We start from the raw sequence: 17159 nt of genomic DNA on the forward strand, positions 1-17159 counted from the left end.
GTGATAAATAGTAAAACTTTTGGTCAACATTTTGCTATCTTTGTCTCATTTACTATTTTGTTCTCCCCATTTTTTTTCTTTCCTTTGTCTTCTCAATTTAAATCGAACCCCTCACATGATGTCATTTCCCTCAATTATTTCTATAGATATCATGAAAATATTCCTTATATAATTACAGTAATCATGCCTAAAAACATTAGTAAGACTCCATTAAGATTGACTAATGTCATACATATCCAATTACTTTTAAAACTGCATTTATCGAATCAGTTTATCAAAGTTGGCATCATAAATTCTACATGTCTAATTTAGTTTTGTCTTTTAAGTAAGAACAATTCTTTTTATATCTACTCACCCTCACCCATTCATGCCACTGGCAAAATTGTGTTGATTTCTTCAGGATATTGTATTTTATGCCATTTAAAAAATTCTTCTTCTTTTATTTTTCCATATATCAGGTACATGATAGCTATTGTTATCAGATTCAGGTTAAAATGGTGGCAAATATTTACCACCATATTTCTTGTCAGGTACGCCCCTTGTCTAGTTACCTCTGTTTAGTTTTACTAACTCTAGATGATACTAGGTCCACACTTTCCATCACAAAATTCCTTACCAGTCTTTCTCCTAATGGTTTCATCATTCATTGATCTTAGTGACTTAATAAATCCTTTTCAAATTTTTATTGTTATAAAAATGATATACAGATAGGTTACAGTTACATAAGAGGAGTAAAAGTACATTTCTTTTTGGAGAATTTCCCTCCTACCTTCCCTCTCTCTCAGTATCTCCCTCCCTCCCTCATCCACAAGCTGTATAGTTCATTGTCAACACAGTGTCTAAGGAATACCGCTGCTGCGTTTGTTCACCCTTTGTTCCTCCATTTCTGTGCTCCTCTACCCTCCCCAAGATGGGTAAATGAACAAACAGGACAAAAAGGAAAGAAAACTACAATAAAGACAAAAGCATTTTGTTTTTATTTCCTGGACTTCATTTCGATAAATATTATTGTACATGACCAAAGGCACAAAGGCACTGGGCCTTTGTATTACCCACTTAATAATATCCTCCTTTGGACTCACTGTGAGCGAGTATCTAGAATCCTGTATAACTTACCACGTACCTATAAAACGTGATTTGTAAGTGCTGATTTCATCTATATTATTAAGATAGGATTTTCTACAAGGAATGTTCTTTCATCACCTTGGGTCATTTCTACACTGAAATATAATCTTCATGACAGGACAATGCTCATTTCCTTCAGTACAGATATATAAATGTACATGCATTTAAAATCATGTTTGCACCATTTTTTTAGCCAATGCTGAAATTTATAATAATTTTCTTAAATCTTCTATAATGAAGTTATATTAATAATGGAAAATCAAAACTAAAATTTGTTACTTTTTTCAGAGAAAGGTAAACAAAGTGTACAAAAAATTTTCAACTGTGACTTCGTTCTTTAAACAATTTTTGTTTTCAGTATTTATGTGCACTCATTCAGATAAGTTCATAGCTAATATTTATAAAACACATTTGTTAACACAAAAATGAACCTTATTGGATATCTTTTAATGAATATGATTTAGATATTTTCACTAAAGATCAACTTTTATATATGACCTGTTCCATTATTCATTGAATTGGACCGCCTAATTTACTGTCAATATTTAATGACGGAGTCATTAAATGTTCCAAAATTATGGTATAATGCTTTGCTAAGCTAAAAAATAGGGAAACTAACAGTTTATAGGATTGTTGAGAGAATAAAGAAAAATTAAGTCGAATAAGCACCAAAACTGCAGGCCAATACTATACTATTGGAAACAGTAAAATAAAAAAGTGTTGCCTCTTATGATGTCAACCCAGTGAAAACTTTTTCTTCATCTTGCTGCATTGTTCATTATTATTGTAACTTGAACTATCTGTAAAATGCATGTGTCACTATAGCCAACAAGTCAAGATATTTTATTAAGTGCAAGTGTTAAAACTGTCTTGTTACTTGGATGATTTAAGAGATTACTTAGGAAACGTATAATCTTGAATAGTATTTTAATCACTGTCAAAACACTTTGTGGACAATACTGTTAAAGAAATCACAGAAATATCATCTGGATGAAGATGACAGTTCAATCTCCTCTCAATTTCTTCTCAATCATTAATATCTGCTCATCATCAGATGAAAGAGAAAAGCTGGTAGAGCCAGTGCTGATATTACTGAAATGTCAAATGTGGATGTTCTTATTGATCAAGTACACACTTCTGCAAAAGGAATTTCAAGCATAATAAAGTCTTTCCTTAAATTATATATTCCCAGATAGAGTTGCCACCTGTGCAGTTATAGTGCCATTTTACAAGATCTAACTCATCCACTTCTTTTATTACTATCTAGGTTCAGATAGTAACCATTTCTCATATTATCATTCTAAGAAAGTGTATTCCCATATTTTCAAATTCCCAGTTTGCTAGGACAAAAATATTCTGTCTGCTCACATCATTAGATGGAGTTTCTAAATTAAGTGATTGATAATTTTAGCCATGCACTAGATCACAATTCTAAACAAGGCACATTCTGGAAATTTCTCTGATGGACAGAATGGAGGGGGAATGAATGGTAAGAATTGATACCACCACGTGTAGTTAATAATAAATATGTAATAGCTCAAATACATTTTCTCTTTCCATTTTTTTTAAATTTTAGTGTCAAGGTGAAGTATAGAGGGGTTACAGTTGCATAAGTAAGGTAGTGAGTATATTTCTTTTTTTGTTGTTGTTGTTGGTCATGGGGCTTGAACTTTGGGCCTGGGTGCTGTCGCTCAGCTCTTCAGCTCAAGGCAAGTGCTCTACCACTTGAGCCACAGCACCACTTCTGGTTGTCTAGTGGTTTATTGGAGATAGGAGTCTCATGGTCTTTCCTGCCCAGGCTGGCTTTGAACCGCGATCCTCAGACCTCAGCCTCCTGAGTAGCTAGGATTACAGGCATGAGCCACCGGCACCCGGCATGAGTATATTTCTTGTTTAACTTATTACCCTCTCCCTCATTTTCCTACGTTTCCCTACCCCCATGAATGCCCCCCCCCAGTTGTACAGATCATTTCCAACATATTGTCTTGTGTACTGCTGTTGCATAGGATCCCACTTTGTCCCTTGTGTAAAACTAGGGTTACCTGCATTTTCATCCCAGCCTTGCCACTAATTCGCATGTACTTTTTTAAATAAATGACTTTTAAAACCCCAGGGTCACACATGATTTCCTCAATCTGTAAAATAGGGAAATACAGACTAGGTCTCCAAGCTCCTTTACAGTATTAAAAATTTTTACCAGCATTTAGTGACTATAGTCATTCATTTACATTCTATACAGAAAAAAATCACATTAACAAAATTACTGCATAGAAGCTTTGGAAACCCAGTAAAATAAATTAATTTATTATGAACCATCCACAGAGTTAAAAAAAAAAGTAACTACCCTTATTTGAGTTCAGCACAATACCTAACAGTGAGTCGGGTCATACATAGATCTTAAAAATATAACACTTGCTATATGTTGAGGGGGATTTCATCAGTGTTGGTTGGTCATTTAAAAACGTTATACTTTTGGTTTTGTGACACAGAAACATTCCAAAAACAACCAGTTGCAAACTTTTCAACATCATTTCCATTTTCAAAGAAGGCTTAATATTTGGACTGTTTTTTATCTGTTTTGTTTGTTTGTCTATTTTTGTGCTAGTTGTAGGGCTTGAACTCACAGCCTAAGCTTTTTTGCTCAAGGCCACAACTCTGCTTCCAGCTTTTTTTGTAGTTAATTAGAGACAAGAGTTACAGATTTTCTGCCCTGGCTGGGTTTGAACTGAGATCCTTAGATGTTAGCCTCTCCAGGAGCCACTGGAGCCCAGATGGACTATTTATCTTTAGTAAAACCTGAAATCCTTTGCCTGTGCTTATAATAACCTATTCAACAGTGTTGTTTCTTCTGAGAGGTACTAGGATTGAATATTCCCAGCTGTCATACATGACATCATTTTCTTAGAACATGCCGTTTCTGATTATGTGGCTTAGAGAAATTAGTTATGTAAAAATACATCTGCTGGGTTATTTGGTACTTTTCCAGGAATACTGACTGGGCACGTTTTTGGACATCAGTTGATCTTTAATATCATTTGTGTGTTTAAATGATTTATGAGGTAAATCAATACAGAATGACTTAAATATGCTTATGGGCAAAATGTATTTTACATTGAAAATGCCTTTTAGATGGAGTTGAGCTTCAGTGATCAAAAATAACCTTGCGCTAGAATTTTAATAGTTTAATATATAAAATAGATGGTATTCTTGAAATATAATTATCTTTATTTGGAGAGTTTCATTATGCTATCTTCACCTATAGTTATATAAATGTGGTTCATGCCTGTAATCCTAACTACTCAAAAGGTTGAGACTTGAGGATCGCAGGTCAAAACCAGCCCCAGCAGGAAAGTCCATAACATATCTCCAATTTACCCCAAAAGCTAGAAGTAAAATTATGGCTCAGGTGGTTTTAGAACACCAGACTTGAGTGACAAAAATTACTAAGAGACAACACTTGCTTTATGAGTGTAAACCAAAATAAGGGCACAAAGATGTAATTTTTGAAATAATTCATCTAATAATTGATGTAGATTAACATAGAGATAAACCTGAAAATGATGAGCAAATAAATCTAGATAGGAAGAGAAAATGCCCTTAATTTTTCAGTGATCAGCAAAATTTGAGCCAGTTCTCAAAGATATTTACATTAGAATGAAACAGAAATTAAGTTCAAGCAATCAGAAGCAAACAACTGACATGGAGTATAATAGTACTTTTCTGTGAGCAGAACATCAGGCATATATGAAATTGAACCAATCTATTTTCATTAGGTCTGTTTAACCTATTAAAGCCCCATATCTTTGGTAGAATCCCTAAAAGTACTTGTGATTCAGCAATGTCCAATTCCTGAAACACATATAGAGTTCATCAAATAAACCCTTCAAATGTTATTGTGCCTCAATTTGCCTTTTCACAACAATCACAACATATATTCATTACAATGTCCATTTGGACTGCCTTCTATAGAAATCCCTGGAAGACTAAGGATAATATCTGAAAAATAACACAATAAAAATTTTTGCATTAACTTATATTTAAGAAAAGTGTCCAGTACATGAGAAAAAGAGTACATTAACTAGATTTTCCCAGGCCCACATTAAATTACTACAGCTGGGTATAAGCATTAAAAATAAAAACCTGGATACAACCATTAGCAGATACTTGGCCTGTGTGACTTAGAACATGTGTTTTAAATTGCTGGCAACAGCCTGTGAGCTTTTTGTCACTTGGTCTCCTAAGACTTCCCAAGATGTGTTAATGTTCCAGGTGTCCACTTAATTCACCTAGTACCAATATAAAGATTATTTTCCTATCTAAAACTCCAAGATGTAGGCTAATTGTGTCAACTAAGCATGCTTATGGTATCCATATGATAGCTGATCATGATGCTACCCTGGGTTCTATATGCTTACATAAATGTAAAATATAATCTGCATGTTTTAATGGATGCAGTTTTATTACATTCGCTATTATTCAAAATGAACCAGTTTTCATATTAAATAATTAAGTACTTTATCAGCATGTAGCCAATGATCCAAATTGTGCTTTGGACTAGAAATGTGTCACCATCTTACCTATGAGCTGAAAATCAAATAGTGACAGAAATATGTACATAAAGTATAATTTGATCTTTCCTCCAATGTGTTCCGCAGACTATAAAAATAATGTTTCCATTTTTTATTGTGAAAATACCATACAGAGGGGTTACAATTACATGGGCAAGATAATGAGTACATTTCTTATCAAGCATTGTTGCCTCCTCCTTTGTTTGCCCTTCCCATCCCTTCCCAACCTCTCCCCCACCCGCCAATGTCCCACGCCAAAGTTGTAAAGTTGGTTTTTCGACACAACGTCTTGTAGATCTCATTGTCGCAATTGGTCCACCTGTATCCCTATTTAAACAATTTGTTTTTTCCCTTCCCCGCCAAAAATTATACCAATATCAAATACAGTGAAAACAGGGGTTATACTGTTGGGGAGGGACATACAAAGCAACAAAAAGATCACCTTATAAATACATTAAAAACAATAGCAAGAAAGAAAAAAAACACTTGTGTTCTTATCTTGGGGTTCATTTCACTTAACATCATCTTATCTGAACTTTTCGCTTGTCTCAGACATACACTATTTATTGCAAATAAGGGAAACCATGGGACCTATGTTTCTTTGGGCCTGGCTTACTTCACTTAATATAATTTTTTCCAAGTCTTTCCATTTCCTAACAAATGGGGCAATATCCTTTCTGATGGAGGCATAGAATTCTATTGTGTATATATACCACATTTTCATGATCCATTCGTCTACTGAGTGGCATCTGGGTTGGTTCCATATCTTAGCTATGGTAAATAATTCTGCAATAAACGTAGTTGTGCTGGTAGCTTTAGTAGGGTCTTTTTTGTGATCATTTGGGTAAATGCCCAAAAGTGGGATTGCTGGGTTACAGCAGAGCTCTATGTAGAGTCCTTTGAGGAACCTCCATACTACTTTCCAAAGTGGTTGAACAAGTTTACACTCCCACCAACAATGCAGTAAGGTTCCCTTCTGTTCACATCCCCTCCAGCATCTGTTGTTATTAGAGTTCTTGATTATAGCCATTCTAACTGGGGTGAGGTGGTATCTCAAAGTTGTTTTGATTTACATTTCTTTTATGGCTAGGGAGGTTGAGCATTTCTTCATGTGTCTATTGGCCATCCTTCTTTCCTATTCGAGAAGTTTCTCTTTAAGTCTTTCGCCCACTTATTTATTGGGCAGTTGTTTCTTTGAAGATTTGTTGTTGGGGGATTTAATTTTTTGAGTTCCAAGTATATTATAGATATGAGACCCTTGTCTGTTGTATGGCTAGTGAAGATCCATGGGCTTTCTACAAATTCAATGTGATACCTATCAATATTCTAACCACATTCTTCAAGGAAATAGAAGAGGCAATCTAAAAATTCATATGGAACAATAAAAGACCCTGAATAGCAAAAACAATCCTTAAAAGAAAGTACAGTGCTCGAGGAAAATCAATACCAAATTTCAAACTATACTACAAAGCCATAGTAATCAAAACAGGATGGTACTGGCACAAGAAGAGACCTCAGGACCAATGGAATAGAATTGAAAACCCAAAAACAAACCCACAGACCTATAGCCATCTAACCTTCAATAAGAGAGCTAAAAAATAGAATGGAAGAAAGACAGCCTCTTCAGCAAATGGCGCTGGCAAAATGGGTTAATCACTTGTAGAAAACTAAAGCTAGATACTTACATATCACCCTGCACCAGAATCAACTCCAAATGGATCAAAAACCTCGAAGTCAAAGCAGACACCCTGAAAACATTACAGGATGCAATAGGAGACACCCTAGGTCTTGTTGGCACAGGCCAAAATTTTCTTAATAGAGATCCGGAAACACAACAAATCAAAGAACGGTTGGACAAATGGGATTGCATGAAATTGCAGAGCTTCTGAATAGCAAAGGACATAGCCAGCAAGATCAATTTCTCCATTTTGATAGGTTATTAGTTTGTCAAATGGTCTGAGAAATCTTGCAATAATAAAAATCAACTTGAACTTCCTTAACCTAGAATTTCCTGAAGTTATGTCTCATAAACCTTAACTTTATGTAGAAAATACTTTAAAAGCCTTGGAATAGAAAAAATAATCAAGTTTTCTTTGTATATTACATTTCTAATTCTTATGTAATTTGCAAAATTTCAAATATATAGTTTTGCAGTGTATGATTGTAAGGCATGCTAGGCATGTATTTCCACTGGTGTAGTATGTGCCACAAGTCAGAAGACCTGTTGTTGCAAGCCCGGCTCAGTTGGTAGAACACCACACAATGAGCAAACATCAGATAGCGAGTCTGTTTCCCAGTCTTGCAACAAGAAATGTACTCATTGGGGCTGGGAAGGTGGCTCAGTGATAGAGCGCTTGCCTTGCATGCATGAGGCCCTGGGTTCGATTCCCCAGCACCACATAAGCAAAAAGAAAAAAAGCCGGAAGTGGTGCTGTGGCTCAAGTGGTAGAGCACTAGCCTTGAGCTGAAGAGCTGAGAAAAGAAATGTACTCGTTATCTTGCCCATGTAATTGTAACTCCTCTGTACGGTATTCTCACAATAAAAAAAATGTATAAAAAATTAAGACAAAGTATTAAGCTTTCCTCTACAGAACTTGTAAAGAAGAAGAATTAACTGATAACAAACTATATCAGTATTTAAAGTAAAATATGTCAAGCTGGGTTTTTTTACCTTGAGCCTAAAATTCAACAATTTCATTTAATATTTTGATCCTGACCCTTATTTGACTGACCACTCCTCATTTGTAAAGCTCAGTCTCTTCACACCTTGTCCTGTACTAATTTGCCTGGCTTTACAGCACCTTGGCTGTACGGTGGGTCTTTCCTCTAGGTCCAGAAGGTGTTTATGATAGCTAAGATATGGAAACAACCTAGATGCCCCTCAGTAGATGAATGGATCAAGAAAATTCCATTGTGTATATATACCACAATGGAATTTTATGCCTCTATCAGAAAGAATGACATCACCCCATTGGTTAGAAAATGAAAAGACTTGGAAAAAATTATATTAACTGAAGTAAGCCAGGCCCAAAGAAACATAGCTCCCATGGTATCCCTTGTTTGCAAGTATAAGTAGTATAAGTCAAGGACAAGCAGATAAGCTCAAAAGCTATGCACATATGACCATATAAGATGATGTTAAGTGAAATGAACCCCAAAATAGGGGCACAAGAGAGTTTATCTTTCTTCTTGTTCTTTTAATGTACTTATAATGTACCATGTGATTTTTCTGTTTCTCTTATATGTTCTTCTCCCATGGTATAACCACTGTTTTCACTGTATTTGATGTCAGTGCTCTGAATCATGTATATACATTTTTCTAATTTGGGGAGGGGAAAGGAAAAACAAAATACTGAAACAAGGATACAGGTTGACCCATTGTAACAATGAGATGTACAAGACACTATGTAGAAAAGGAACTTTACAACTTGGGGGGTGGGGGTTCCATGGAGTTGAGGAGGTGGGGAGTGTAGAGGAAAAACAAAGGAGGAGGTAACAATGTTCAATAGAAAATGTACTCATTACCTTACTCATGCAACTGTAATCCCTCCATACAATATTTTTACAATAAAAAACATTAAAATTTTTAAATAAAAATTAAGACAAAGGATTAAGCTCTCCTCTAAAGAACTTGTAAAGTTTACACTCCCTCTAACAATGCAGTAGGTTTCCCTTTTGGCCACATCCCCTCCAGCATCTGTTGTTATTAGAGTTTTTTTATTATAGCCATTCTGACGGGTGAGGTGGAATCTCAATGTTGTTTTGATTTGAATTTCTTTTATGTCTAGAGAGGTTGAGCATTTCTTCATGTGTTTATTGGCCATCCTTCTTTCCTCTTCAGAGAAGTTTCTCTTTAAGTCTTTAGCCCACTTTTTATTGGGCAGTTGTTTGAGTATTTGTTTTGGGGGGATTTAACTTTTGAATTCCAGGTATATTTTAGATATGAGACCCTTGTCTGTTGTATGGCTAGTGAAGATCTTCTCCCAATCCGTGGGCTTTCTATCAATTTTGCTAGCTATGTCCTTTGCCATGCAGAAGCTCTTCAGCTTCATGCAATCCCATTTGTCCAACCTTTATTTGATTTGTTGTGTTTCTGTTTCTCTATTAAGAAAATTTTAGCCTGTGCCAAGGAGACCTTTGGTTTCTCTTGTTCCTTCCTGTAATCTTTTCAGAGTGTCTGCTTTGACTCCGAGGTCTTTGATCCATTTGGAGTTGATTCTAATACAGGGTGATATATAAGGATCTAGCTTTAGTTTTCTACAAGTGATTCATTTTGGCAGCACCATTTGCTGAAGAGACTGTCTTTCTTCCATTCTATTATTTTAGCTCCCACTTTGGAAAGCAGTATGGAGGTTCCTCCACTTAGAACTCCCCTATGACCCAGCAGTCCCACTTTTGGGCATTTACCAAGCGATCACAAACAAGGCCATACTAAGGCTACCAGCACAACTATGTTTTGCTCAGCATTATTTACAATAGGTAATATATGGAACCAACCCAGATGCCCCTCAGTAGATGAATGGATGAAGAAAATGTGGCACATATGTACAATGAAATTCTATGCCTCCATCAGAAAGAATGACATTACAATCTCTTTTGTTAGGAAATGGAAAGACTTGGAAAAAATTATATTAAGTGAGGTAAGTCAAGCCCAAAGAAACATAGGTCCCATGATTTCCCTTATTTACAATAACTAGTACATGTATAGGACAAGCAGAAAAGTCCAAAAGCTATGTACATATGACCATATATGATGATGTTAGGTGAAATGAATCCCAAGATGGGGACACAAATATCTTTTTTCTTTCTTGCTATTGTTTCTAATATTTATGATGTACCATGTGATTTTTTTGTTGCTTTGTATGTTCCTCCCCCATAGTATTACCCCTGTTTTCACTGTATTTGATGTCAGTGCCCTGCATCTTGTATATACACTTCTCTAATTCATGGAGGGGAAGGGAAAAACAAAATGCTTAAATAAGGACACACATTGACCCATTGTAACAATGAGCTGTACAAAACACTATGTTGAAAACAAACTTTACAACTTTGGCAGGGGTCGGGAGGGGGTGTTGTGGAGGTGAGGAGGGAAGGGATGGTAGGGGGAAAACAAAGAGGAGGCAACAATGTTCAATAGGAAATGTCCTCATTACCTTGCTCATGTAAGTGTAACCCCTCTGTACAGCAATTTTACCATAAAAAACATACCAAAAAAGGAAAAGAAAAAAAGAACTTGTAAAGAAGAATTAACTTACCAACTATATTGGTCTTTAAATTAAAATATGTCAAGTTGTTTATTTTACCTTGAGCCTGAAATTTAAAAATTTGACAATGTTTTGATCTTGAACCTTCCTTGACTGACCACTCCTCATTTGTAAAGGCTCAGCTTCATCACACCTTCCCCTGTACAAATTTGCCTGGCCTTACAGCATGTTGGTATGGGGCTTTCCTCTAGGTCCACAGGGTATTCTGCACCGCACTTTTTGTATTTATATCATATTATAATGGCACATTTGCTTACCTTTAACCCCTAATAAATTTAAGCTCTTTGATAGAAGCAGCTAATTAAATTTTTCACCATTATTAAGCAGTTTATAATCAATTTTCATCCATCAGTGAATGTAGTAATGATTCATTTGCATTCACCATACTTGATTATAACTACAGTACCCACTTTATACTAAAAAAACAAGAGATGAATGCATTCCATTACCCATCAGTTTCTGGTAGAGGTGTGAGGGTTAAAAAAATAATATGCCTCACACTTTTCATTAAAAATATAGCATCCAAAATCTTTAACTCTATTTTGCAGTGTTCTTTTGCTTTAATATAGCAAATCTGCAACCTCTGTTAAAAACATCTCTTTTCCCATCACCGTTAGGAAATGTGAAATCCAAGAGATGCAAATAGGGGAAATATCTTAAGTCCATAAAAAAAAGCAAAAGGTTACATGAAAACTGCTCCCCTCTTTAAAGTTCAACAGTGTTTACAAGACATAATCAATTCTTGTTTAGGAGTTAAGAAAATTCCTGGGTAACATTCTAAACCGAGTGAGATTCAACAGAGTGATTTCTATTAGAGTCCAAGCTTCAGGCTGCTAAGTCAACACTGGAACATAGAACAGGGCTTGCTAGTGAAAGTGCAGAGGCAGTGTGGCTTGCCATGGCTGAAAGCACAGCAAAAGCTGTGAGTTGAAGGATGACTGTGGGTCAGGTGCTGCCAAGGCCTCAAAGTCAACACAGGTGTGTGGGAAGGGGTGCAAGGGCTGTGCTGTCTCTCCACTGCAGAAACGCCAGCAGTTCAGCTGTGGAATCCCAATGCCACATTTCAAGCCTGTCTCATTTTTGTAGAATGGATCCATCCTATTTCATTTGTTAACACATCCTCGGCGTTATGAGCCCCTAAGGCATACCTGAATCTCCTGTCACTGTGTTCTATTGAAAATATGAGATATTGGAAAGCAGTTTTACCCAACCCCAGACTCTCTCCCCGCTGAGAAAAGTAGCCTGAAGTTATTACCACCTCATTTGCTGGCATTTAGCAAGGATTCTTTTTATGGTTGCATGGATGGAATTAATGTCACTACAGGATTTTCACTGCTCGTCTGTTCAATAGTAAAACAGTGATCTTTTAAGATAAAATATGTATTAAATGTGCCATATATTATCTAGAGGCTCATTTATAACAATAACATTAGCTAAAGTGTTTGTTTGGATAAGAAGGCATTTGTTTTCATTTTTACAAGGCTTTTTGCTTGTTTTTTTGTTTTTGTTTTTTGCTTTGCAATCTGTTTAGGATTGTGTGTGTGTGTGTGTGTGTGTGTGTGTGTGTGTGTGTGTGTGTGTGTGTGTGTGTGTGTGTGTGTATTAGTGCTAGGGCTTCAGCTTGGGGCGTTCAGCTCAAGGCTAGTGGTCTATCCTGAGCTACACCTCAACTTCTGGCTTTCTGCTTGTTAATTGGAAGTAAGTGTCTCATAGACTTTGTTGCCGGGGCTAGATTAGATTTGTATTGCAGTCCTCAGATCTCAGCCTCAGAGGTAGCTAGGATTATAGGCATGAGCCACCAGAACTAGGTTAGAGTTGTTGTTGTTTCTAAAACAAACAAAAAACACTTTTAGAGTGGTTAGTTTAGTTTTCTGTTTTATCAGCTTATTATCAAAAGTAATGTTAAGTTACTGTGCAATAATGTTAGGGTAGTCAATGTTTATGAATACAGTTTAGCAATCTGTGGTCATGTTTTAGCTGGACAACTTGCTATATGAGCCCTGAACAGATTATGCAAACTCTCTAGTCAAAGATCTTCCTATAACATGGGATAATTGAGATAGCTCCGAGTAGGAAGTTATTTCATGAACAACATAATTTAATGCACAGGAAACTCAGTCCAGTGCCTGATAATAGCATAAAAAAATTATTACTGACATTGTTACCTCTTTGCTTGTAAGATCAATTTATTTCATTTAGAATTTCATTTCACTTGATATATTTTCTCAATATGCTTAGTGATATAAGTGAATGGCTAGAAAATGAAAATATATTTGTAACTAATTTCTCTTCTAAAATATATGTATCCTACTACATTGGGCTGTGAAATAATAGCTTCATTAATAAAGTACTATACTATCAGTCTTTTATGTATTTCTTCTTATTGTAAAGATTATGTACAGAGGGTTACAGTTATGTAATTCAGGTAATGAGTACCTTTCTTTTTGAACTATTTCACCCTTTCCTTCCGCTCTCCCAGTTTTTCCCTCCAATCCCCACCCACAAGTTGTATAGTTCATTTTCGACATAGTGTCTAGTGAGTACCACTGCTTTGCTCCATCATTTCTGTGCCCACTCTTACCTTCCCAAAGACAGATAAAGGAACAAACAACAGAAAAGGAAAAGAAAACAAAAGCAGCAACAAAGAAAAAATCTCTTGCTTTCATTTTGTAATATTATTTTATTTGATTAGATGTACATATGATTGCACCTTTGTGTTCTTCTCCTAAGAATGTCCTTTTTTGGTTTCACTGTGTGTGAATGCCTAAAGACCTGCATAATTTTTTATGTCCCATTTTATCTGTTACCATCCAGTGTGCTTATTTGTAGATTCATAGGCACATTCTAGCTACCACAAATGAGGGAAACTAAGCAACCTATGTTTGTCTGGGTCTGGCTTACTTCACTTAATATAATTTTTTCCAAGACTTTTCATTTCTTTATGAATGGTACAAAATTATTCCTCTGATGAATGAGTGGAATTCCTGTATGACATAAATACCACATTTTCTTAATCTATTCGTCCACTGAGGGAAATCTGGGTTGATTCCACATCTTGGCTATAAGAAACAATGCTGCAATGAACATGACTCTGCTGGTAGTTTTAGTGTGGCTGTGCTATCAGTCTTGGATAAAAAAAAATAAGTAATTTTTAAATCAATCTAATAATTTCATGAATTTAAGATAATTATCCTATCCCCAACTTAGATGTCATTATCTTGTATATAGTAATTCATTAATGATACATACAATTGCATTTGCCTGAGATGCTTACAAGCAGAACATTATCTACATATACATTATATTCCTAATAATAAAATTAATTTTTCCATTACAATATTACCATAAGTTGTATTTCAAAACATAATGCACTCAGGCTGGGAAGGTGGCTCAGTGGTAGAGCGCTTGCCTTGCATGCATGAGGCCCTGGGTTCGATTCCTCAGCACCACATAAACAGAAAAAAAAAGCCGGAAGTGGTGCTGTGGCTCAACCTTGAGCGCTAACCTTGAGCTGAATTGCTGAGGGACAGTGCCCAGGCCCATGACCGGACCCAAAACATAATGCACTCATATTATACTAGAAATGGAATTTATACATTTAGAATTTTTAAGTAATAAACTTATAAATAAGAAATTCAGAATTCATTATTTATTAGTTATTCTTTACAAACTGTATGTTTATGACCAAAAATTTCTATACAACAATTTGCACTTGCCTAGAATTGTGTTGCTTATCAATCATTTCTACACACATTTTCTTATTTGTTCTTCATAGTCCATTTAAGAAAGAAGGCATCTGAATATAATACATGTAGTAACATGTCTAAACAGCAGAGATTTGTTCTTCATATTCGTGAGTAATGTCTAAAAACTTTTGTACTATTCTGGGTCATTATGCGAAGGAAATGTAGAGGCTGAGAAAGAAAATTACTGCAAAGATGACACAGAGACATTATTGTGAACACTCTACTAGTATAAATTCCTTCAGCAAAAGTCTCACACCGAATCAAGTTATATTCCTAACTTTTTTGCTCCTCCTCCTCTTTCACTAGAGTTAAAAACTGCATGAGAGAACTTAATAAGGACTTAGATAAAATAAAGTAATTTTAACAGATAGATGAAAATAAGTTGGGGACCAAACAAGTAAATTATATTAAATAAGAGCACTGGCATAATTGATATGACTTGCTGTCAAATTTGGCCCTGAGAGTACTATGCCATTAATGATTTAATTCACATTAGCAGAAATTAATAAGGATGTATATTTTTTCAGCTATAATATTCCCCTATGAATCTATAAACCCCAGAACAGCTATAAACATAATAGAATGTAGTTATGTTTGGAGGGATAGGAGGATTGAAAAGTGGTAATGGATGAAAGATGATTTAGCAGTTATTAGTCATTCTGCATATTTCTCACTTTAATGATTTTTACATGTATACTTACAACTATTCAGTAAGCTGACAGCTATGTTTTATTCATTACATGAATGTGTGTACTGTTTCACAATAAACATACTTTAAGTGCCTGAAAAATGTTATTCTTCCTGTATTAAACTCATAAAGGAAATTTGCCATTTAGTGTCTTTTTTGTTAAACAACCATTACATTTTTTTCCAAAAGTTCATTTGGATTTGATTGGAGACCTCAAATTTTACTACTCTTAGCTCAGACTTAGGTAGATTATACTTTCAATAAAATATGTTTGCTCATTGCTTTTACTCAGTCATCTGACATTATTTAGCAATGTTATTTAGCAATGTTATTTAGGTCTCAAATGTAGGATCACCCATTGAGGAGAATAATAATGGAAGAAGGCAAGGGAAAAATAGAAATGTTATTCCTTTCTAAACTGCATTTGCCAATGAGTTTCTAAAGTTAACAGAGGACCCTATGCTCAACTTTGAGTTCAATGTCTTCTATATTAAAAGGAGCTTCTGTTTTAATATATTTTAGGTGTTTAATATTGAAACATGAAAATATATACTGCTCGTTAGAGTTATAAGAAAGCAAAATAAATAGATAACATTATGCCTCTGGGATATCAACTTTTTTCCCTTTGGATAAGTTAATTATCATGTAGGTAATCATTTGAGTCTCATCTACACCTGTGTCAGATCAATTACCCATAATTTCTACACTATTTAGACAAAATTACACTCACATTCCAGAGTTGGAAGGCTCAGAAAGGGAATATATTTTTCTCTATGTTCACTAAGAGGAACTCAAATTAGTGACCTTATAAGTTTACCAGAAAAGTTCACAACAGGGAGCAGGAGGATTGAGAAACTCTTTCTGGATAAAATCCAGAAGAAAAGCGAGTTTTAAATGAAGAGTAGAGAAAGTGGAAAGAGAAAAATGGGTATAAAGAGAAAATCTTGAGCAAAATGAAGATGATGAAAAAAGAAAAAACAAGCAAGATTTTTATTTTTTCAACACAGTTAAAAGAACTGATTTGAGCTGGGAAGGTGGCTCAGTGGTAGAGCGCTTGCCTTGCATGCATGAGGCCCTGGGTTCGATTCCTTAGCACCACATAAGCAGAAAAACCCGGAAGTGGGGCTGATGCTCAAGTGGTAGAGCACTAGCCTTCAGCTGAAGAGCTGAGGGACAGTGCCCAGGCCCAGAGTTCAGGCCCCACGACTGACCAAAAAATAATAATAATTCCACATTAGCCATACAACAGACAAGGGTCTCATATCTATAATACACCTGGAATTCAAAAAATTAAATCTCCCAACAATAAATCCCCAAAAGAAACAACTGCCCAATAAATAAGTGGGCTAAAGACGTAAAGAGAAACTTCTCTGAAGAGGAAATAAGAATGGCCAATAGACACAAGAAATGCTCAGCCTCCCCAGTCATAAAAGAAATGTAAATCAAAACAATATTGAGATACCACCTCACCCCAGTTAGAATGGCTATAATCAACAAATCTAACCACAACAGAGGCTGGAGGGAACTGTAAAAGGGAACTGTACTGCATTGTTGGTAGGAGAGTAAACTTGTTCAAACACTCTAGAAATAATTATGGAGGTTCCTCAAAAGACTCCACATAGAGCTCCACTATGACCCAGAAATCCCACTTTTGGGTATTTACCCAAATGATGACAAATGAGGCCATACTAAAGCTACCAGCACAACTATGTTTATCAAGCATTATTTACCATAGCTAAGATATGGAAACAACTCAGATGCCCTTAAG

At 35.5% G+C, this 17159-nt stretch overlaps 1 protein-coding gene across 1 annotated transcript in view; it reads right to left on the bottom strand.

The window, feature by feature from the left end:
• Window positions 1-17159, bottom strand: part of Cfap299 (cilia and flagella associated protein 299) — a 557667-nt gene that overhangs the window by 447319 nt on the left and 93189 nt on the right. The window lies entirely within an intron of this gene.

This window comes from Dipodomys merriami, unplaced genomic scaffold, assembly GCF_024711535.1.
Source record: "Dipodomys merriami isolate MVZ:Mamm:240054 unplaced genomic scaffold, mDipMer1.0.p SCAF_9, whole genome shotgun sequence".
Taxonomy (NCBI): Eukaryota; Metazoa; Chordata; class Mammalia; order Rodentia; family Heteromyidae; genus Dipodomys; species Dipodomys merriami.